This window comes from Cynara cardunculus (genome assembly GCF_001531365.2).
Source record: "Cynara cardunculus var. scolymus isolate 2C chromosome LG 2, CcrdV1, whole genome shotgun sequence".
Lineage (NCBI taxonomy): Eukaryota > Viridiplantae > Streptophyta > Magnoliopsida > Asterales > Asteraceae > Cynara > Cynara cardunculus.
In genome coordinates, this window is record NC_037529.1 from 14,889,720 (window position 1) to 14,895,820 (window position 6,101).

The following is a 6,101-nucleotide window of genomic DNA, read 5'->3' on the forward strand; positions in this document are numbered from 1 at the left end:
CACCGAACACGGCTGTTAGGCGAAGCAACGAGGAAGATTTACAGCAGTTGCTGTTGTCTGGCGGGGCGACGAAGGACAGCACAGCAACGGCCTGCTGTCCGGGCAAGGAGAACGAAGAAACAGCGGCCTACGGCCTACTGTTTGCTGTTGTTGTTTACCGCGAGGCGAAGCACAGGAAATGTCTTGACAGCGCCTGTTGTCCGGGCAAGGAAAGATGAAGAAACAACACCTGTTGCTCGCTGTTGTCGCTACTGCACGCGATTGCCGTAAGCTGCTGCCGTAAGGTGAAACGCAGCAAGTGTCTTGACAGCACCTGCTGTTTTGCTGCTGCTGTTTCGGCAAAAACAGACGGAGAAACAACCCCTTTGACCCACTGTTTTGCTGCTGCTGTTTTAGCGAAAACAGATGGAGAAACATCCCCTTTGACCCGCTGTTTTGCTACTGCTGTTTCAGTGAAAAAGAATAACGCAGCAGCTTTGCTGCTTGCTGTTTCTGTTACAGGATGAGAAAGAACGCAGCAGCCTTGCTGCTTGATGCAGTTTATGCTAGAAGAAAACGCAGCAACCTTGCTGCTTGCTGTTGTTGATGTTGGACGAAGAAAACGCAGCAACCTTGTTGTTTGCTGCTGTTGACCAGAACGAGGTTGATCCCTCATCCTCTTTTCTTCTTTCTTTTTTTTTCTTTTTCCTAAGGTTGTTTCCCTCTCCCCCATGGTGAAGCCCCCTCCTCTTAACACCCTTCCCCATGGTTTTTCACTCTTTACATGAAGGTTAAGGACTTAAATGGAAGGAGACTCACTAGGTAAGGGTTGTGATGGAAATGGTAGGTCAGAAAGTTGCTGCCAACCTCCCCCCCCCCTTTATCTTACACTCTACAGATTATCATTACCCCTCCCCTTTTCTTAAGAAAAGGAAACTTGATTAAACAATAATATATAAATTATTATATAAATACACACACAATTAAACTTTACAAAAAAAAAAGAAAAATCTGGGTGTTACAATCCTCTCCACCTTGGGTTAAATTTCGTCTTCGAAATTTAGTTAACGCGAATAAGTGCGGGTAACGCCTCTTCAAGTCCTCTTCCGCTTCCCAAGTAACGTTTGATCCTCGATGATGCTTCCATTTTACCTTGACCATGACAACTTCTTTGTGCCTCAACACCTTGATCTTGCTTTCCAAGATGGCTTCCGGTTCTTCCACACATCGGTTGTTCTCATCAACACGAATTTCCGAAAGTGGTATCTCACTTTCTTCTTACGCCAAGCACTTACGAATGTAGCATATGTGGAATGTGTTATGTATTCCTGCCATCTCTGGTGGTAGTTCTAATTTGTAAGCCTGGAGTCCCACCTTAGCCAAGACTTTAAACGGTCCAAGGAAACAGGGGCTTAGCTTCCCACGCTTTCCAAAACGGATAATACCCTTCCATGGAGACACCTTTAACATTACGCGGTCCCCCACTTGAAATTCTATAGGTCGGCTCTTCTTGTCTGAGTAGCTTTTTTGTCGATCATGTGCCGTCTTTAAACGATCCCGAATACATTTTACCATATCGGCCGTTTCTTGTATGATTTCGGGGCCGGCGAATTGTTTCTCACCCCTTCAAGCCAACAAACAGGAGTCCTACATTTTCGACCATACAAGGCTTCAAAAGGTGCCATCTCAATGCTGGAATGATAACTATTATTGTAGGCGAACTCTACCAGGGGTAGGTGAGAATCCCAATTCCCGCCAAAGTCGATAACACACGATCTAAGCATATCTTCGAGTGTTTGAATGGTCCGCTCACTCTGGCCGTCAGTTTGAGGGTGGTAAGCTGTACTCAATTTCACTTTCATGCCCAATTCTTTCTGCAAGCCACTCCAAAAATGGGAGGTGAATCGGCTATCTCGATCTGACACTATGGACAATGGTATATCGTGTCTTGAGATAACTTCGTCGATGTATAACTTGGAAAGCTTCTCCATGGGCAACGTTTCATGCATTGCTAAGAAGTGAGCGCTCTTAGTCAGTCGGTCAACCACTACCCAAATCGTATCATGGCCTCTTAAGGTCTTCGGCAGTTTGGTCACGAAATCCATCGTGATATGCTCCCACTTCCACTCGGGAATCTCTAAGGATTGAAGACTACCATAAGGTCGTTGGTGCTCCGCCTTCACTTGCAAGCAAGTCACGCACCTCTCCACATAACGAGCCACATCTAACTTCATTACAGGCCACCAATATGTCAGCTTCAAGTCCCGATACATCTTGGTGCTACCCGGATGAATGGAGTATTTGGACTTGTGTGCGTCTTCTAGTAACAGTTCGCAATTGCCTCCAATCTTGGGCACCCAAATACGTCCTTGAAACAACTTCAAGCCACGGCCATCCTCCGTCAGAAATAAGCGTTGTTTCATCATTACCTCACTCTTGAGATTCTCTTCTAAGAGTGCCTCAGATTGCGCCACCTTGATCCGATCGATCAAACTGGACACTATATCGATCCTGGTAACCACAGCTTTTGTCCCACTACCATACTCCTTCCGGCTCAAAGCATCAGCCACTACATTTGCCTTACCCGGATGGTATAGCAATTAGGGATGGCAACGGGTCCGAGGGCATCGGGGATTGCACTTCCCATCCCCGTCCCCGATCCCTACTCCCTATCCCCATCCCCGTCCCCATCCCCGCTGGGGAATGTGATTACATCCCCATCCCCATCCCCACGGGGAATCGGGGATTTTTCCCCGGATGTGAAATTGCATTTTTTTCTTGAATAAAGAGCATTATATTTATTGATTTGTAAATGTTTAAAGCTAGAAATTTCAGTAAAACCAAGTTGAATTATCACGACAAGTTATCAACCATAAAGTTTAGCCCACTAATAAAAACCAACTTACTATCTTATCAACAGTAATGTTAGCCAAATACGTCATAAAAAGTTCCAACAATTCAACTTAACAAAGTTTCTCAATCAAAATAAAAAATATATATATATATATATATATTTCGGGGCCGGGGTCGGGGAGTCGAAGGGTATTCCCATCCCCCCCCATCCCCGTTTTTAAATTTGGGGATTCCCCATGCCCGTCCCCGGTCAACTCGGGGATTCCCCGGTCAAATCGGGTACGAGTATCGGATTCCCCATCGGGTGCGGGTTTTTTTGCCATCCCTAATAGCAATTCACAATCGTAGTCTTTGAGCAGCTCAAGCCAACGACGTTATCTTATGTTTAACTCTTTTTGGTCAAAAATGTACTTCAAACTCTTATGATCAGTGTAAAGCGTGCACTTGGTCCATAGAGGTAGTGTCGCCAAAGTTTTAAGGCGAATACCACTGCTGCCAGCTCCAAGTCGTGGGTGGGATAATTCTTCTCTTGATCCTTGAGTTGCCTGGATGCGTATGCTATAACCTTTCCCTTTTGCATCAAGACACAACCCAATCCTATTTTTTAGGCGTCGCTAAAAACTACGAAGTCTTCAGATCCTTTTGGCAAGGAGAGGACCGGGGCTTCACACAATTTCTTTTGGAGAGTTCTAAAAGCATACTCTTGTTTCTCTGTCCAGATATACTTCACATTCTTCCTAGTCAAAGCTGTCAAGGAAGAAGCGACCTTGGAGAAATCTTGGATAAATCTCCTGTAATAACCTGCCAGACCCAAGAAACTTCGAATTTCTGACGGATTCTTTGGTGGTTCCCAATTCATCATCGCCTCGATCTTGGATGGGTCCACCTTCACCCCGTCTTGAGTGACAACGTGACCCAAGAATTGGACCTCCTTCAGCCAAAAGTCGCACTTGGAGAATTTTACAAACAATTTCTCTTTTCTTAACACTTCGAGAACTTCTCGAAGGTGCTGCTCGTGCTTTGTCTCATCCTTGGAATAGATGAGTATGTCGTCAATGAACACTATTACTGATTTATGAAGGAACGGCTGGCACACCCGATTCATCAAGTCCATAAATACCGCTGGTGCATTCGTCAGACCGAAAGGCATGACCATGAACTCATAGTGCCCATAACGTGTTCTAAATGCTGTCTTCGACACATCATCTTCTCTTACTCGAACTTGGTGATACCCCGAGCGAAGGTCGATCTTAGAGAAGCAACTTTTCCCCTGAAGTTGGTCAAAAAGGTCATCTATCCTAGGAAGAGGGTATTTGTTCTTCACGGTTGCCTTATTGAGCTTCCTGTAGTCAATGCACATTCTCAAGGTGCCGTCCTTTTTCTTTACAAATAAGACTGGAGCTCCCCACGGTGACGAACTCGGTCTGATAAATCCTTTCTCCAGAAGGTCTTGCAATTGGGACATCAACACTCGCATTTCGAATGGCGCCAAACGATAAGGGGCTCTAGCAATTGGAGCGGTTCCCGGAATGAGGTCGATCCAGAACTCCACTTGCCTATCGGGCGGTAATCCGGGTAGGTCTTCAGGGAACACATCGGGGAATTCATTGACTATCTTCACATCTTCAATTTTCCTTATCTCTGGCTTGGTGTCCAACACATACGCAATGAATGAAGAGCATCCCTTAGCTAGGCACTTACGTGCTTCGCCATGGATAAGAGTACTACATTCCCTTTCCTTCCTTCTTCATAAGCTAGCATTGCGTCCCCGCTCGTCAAAGGAATTCGGATCAGCTTTTTAGAGCATAAGATTTCCGTTTGGTTCTCAACTAGCCAATCCATCCCGATTATGATATCGAATCCTCCTATAGCCATGGGTACGAGGTCCACCCGAAATTCCTTTCCTTCAATCCCTAAAACATAACCTCTAACAATTTCGTGCACCAAAACTTGACTACCATTCGCTATCTCTATGATTAGTGCATCTTCTAATGTACTAGGTGGTGTATGCAAGTGTCGATAGAATGCAGTGGACATAAAGGAACATGAAGCACCCGAATCAAAAACTACGTGAGCAGGCACAGAGTTAACAAGGAACGTACCCGACACTACATCCGTCGACGCCTTAGCTTCTTCTCTCGACATCTGAAAGGCTCGACCAGTTGCTTTCGGGGCACCCTCTTTTCTTCCTTGACTTTCACCTGTTTTCAACTTTTGGCAATCATTCTTGAAATGGCCCGGTTCCCCGCATCCAAAACATATGGGTCCCTTGATTGGACACTCGTTTCGTGTGTGGCCTGACTTCCCACACTTAAAGCATTTGGTGGGGGGAGGATTGATGCTACATGGGCCGTGATGTTTGTTGCGGCACTTGGGACACCATCTTGTCTCTTGATTGGGATGGGCTCCGCGATTGCTGTTGCCAAAGTGGTTTGGCTTGTTGGATGGCGCGTAGGGCCCTTCCCACTTCCTCTTCTCACCACTCAACATTTTCTCTTCCTTTCTCATAACATAAACTGATTCCAAGACCTTGGCTTCTTTGATTGCCTCCCTGAGGGTGGATGCTCTTGAATTCCTAACCATTACCATCATGTCTGCAGGTAGCCCTTTAAGGTAGACTTTCATCTTATCTTTCTCCGTTTGGGCCACGTGTCCCACCAAGTTAGGTTTTTCATGAAGAGTCGGGTGTAGTCCCTTACTGACAAATTTCCCTTCTTCAGGGTTCAGAATTCTTCTTCGATGMGATCCATCTCTTGTTCATTGCAATATTCTTCCATTACTTTTTCCTTGAATGTGGTCCAACTCATCTTGATCAATTCTGTAACCTCGATGGTCGAGATAACAATTTTCCACCAGGTAAGAGCTGCACCCCTCAGCATTTGGGAGCCAAACTTCACTTTTTGCCTTTCCTCACAGTCACAAGACCGGAAGGCTTGTTCAATCTCTCAAAGCCAATTCATGCACGCCATAGGATCATCCGTCCCCGCAAATTCTGGTGGTTTGCAACATAGAAAGGTCTTGTAGGAGTAAACCCTACCCATTTGCCTTGCCTCAATCGTCACTAACTCCTGAGTTGGGATTCTGTTTCCGGTACTGTAACACCCAAAAACTTAGAAGCATATGACTCATTTATTTAACTCCTTGTGTGTGTATATATATATAAATTTATATATGTATATATATATATATAGTCTTTTAATGCTTTRGGAATAGAGAGATATAAAGTGTTGACTTAAGGAGGTGGGGTTGTCAGCCCTATAACCCTACCA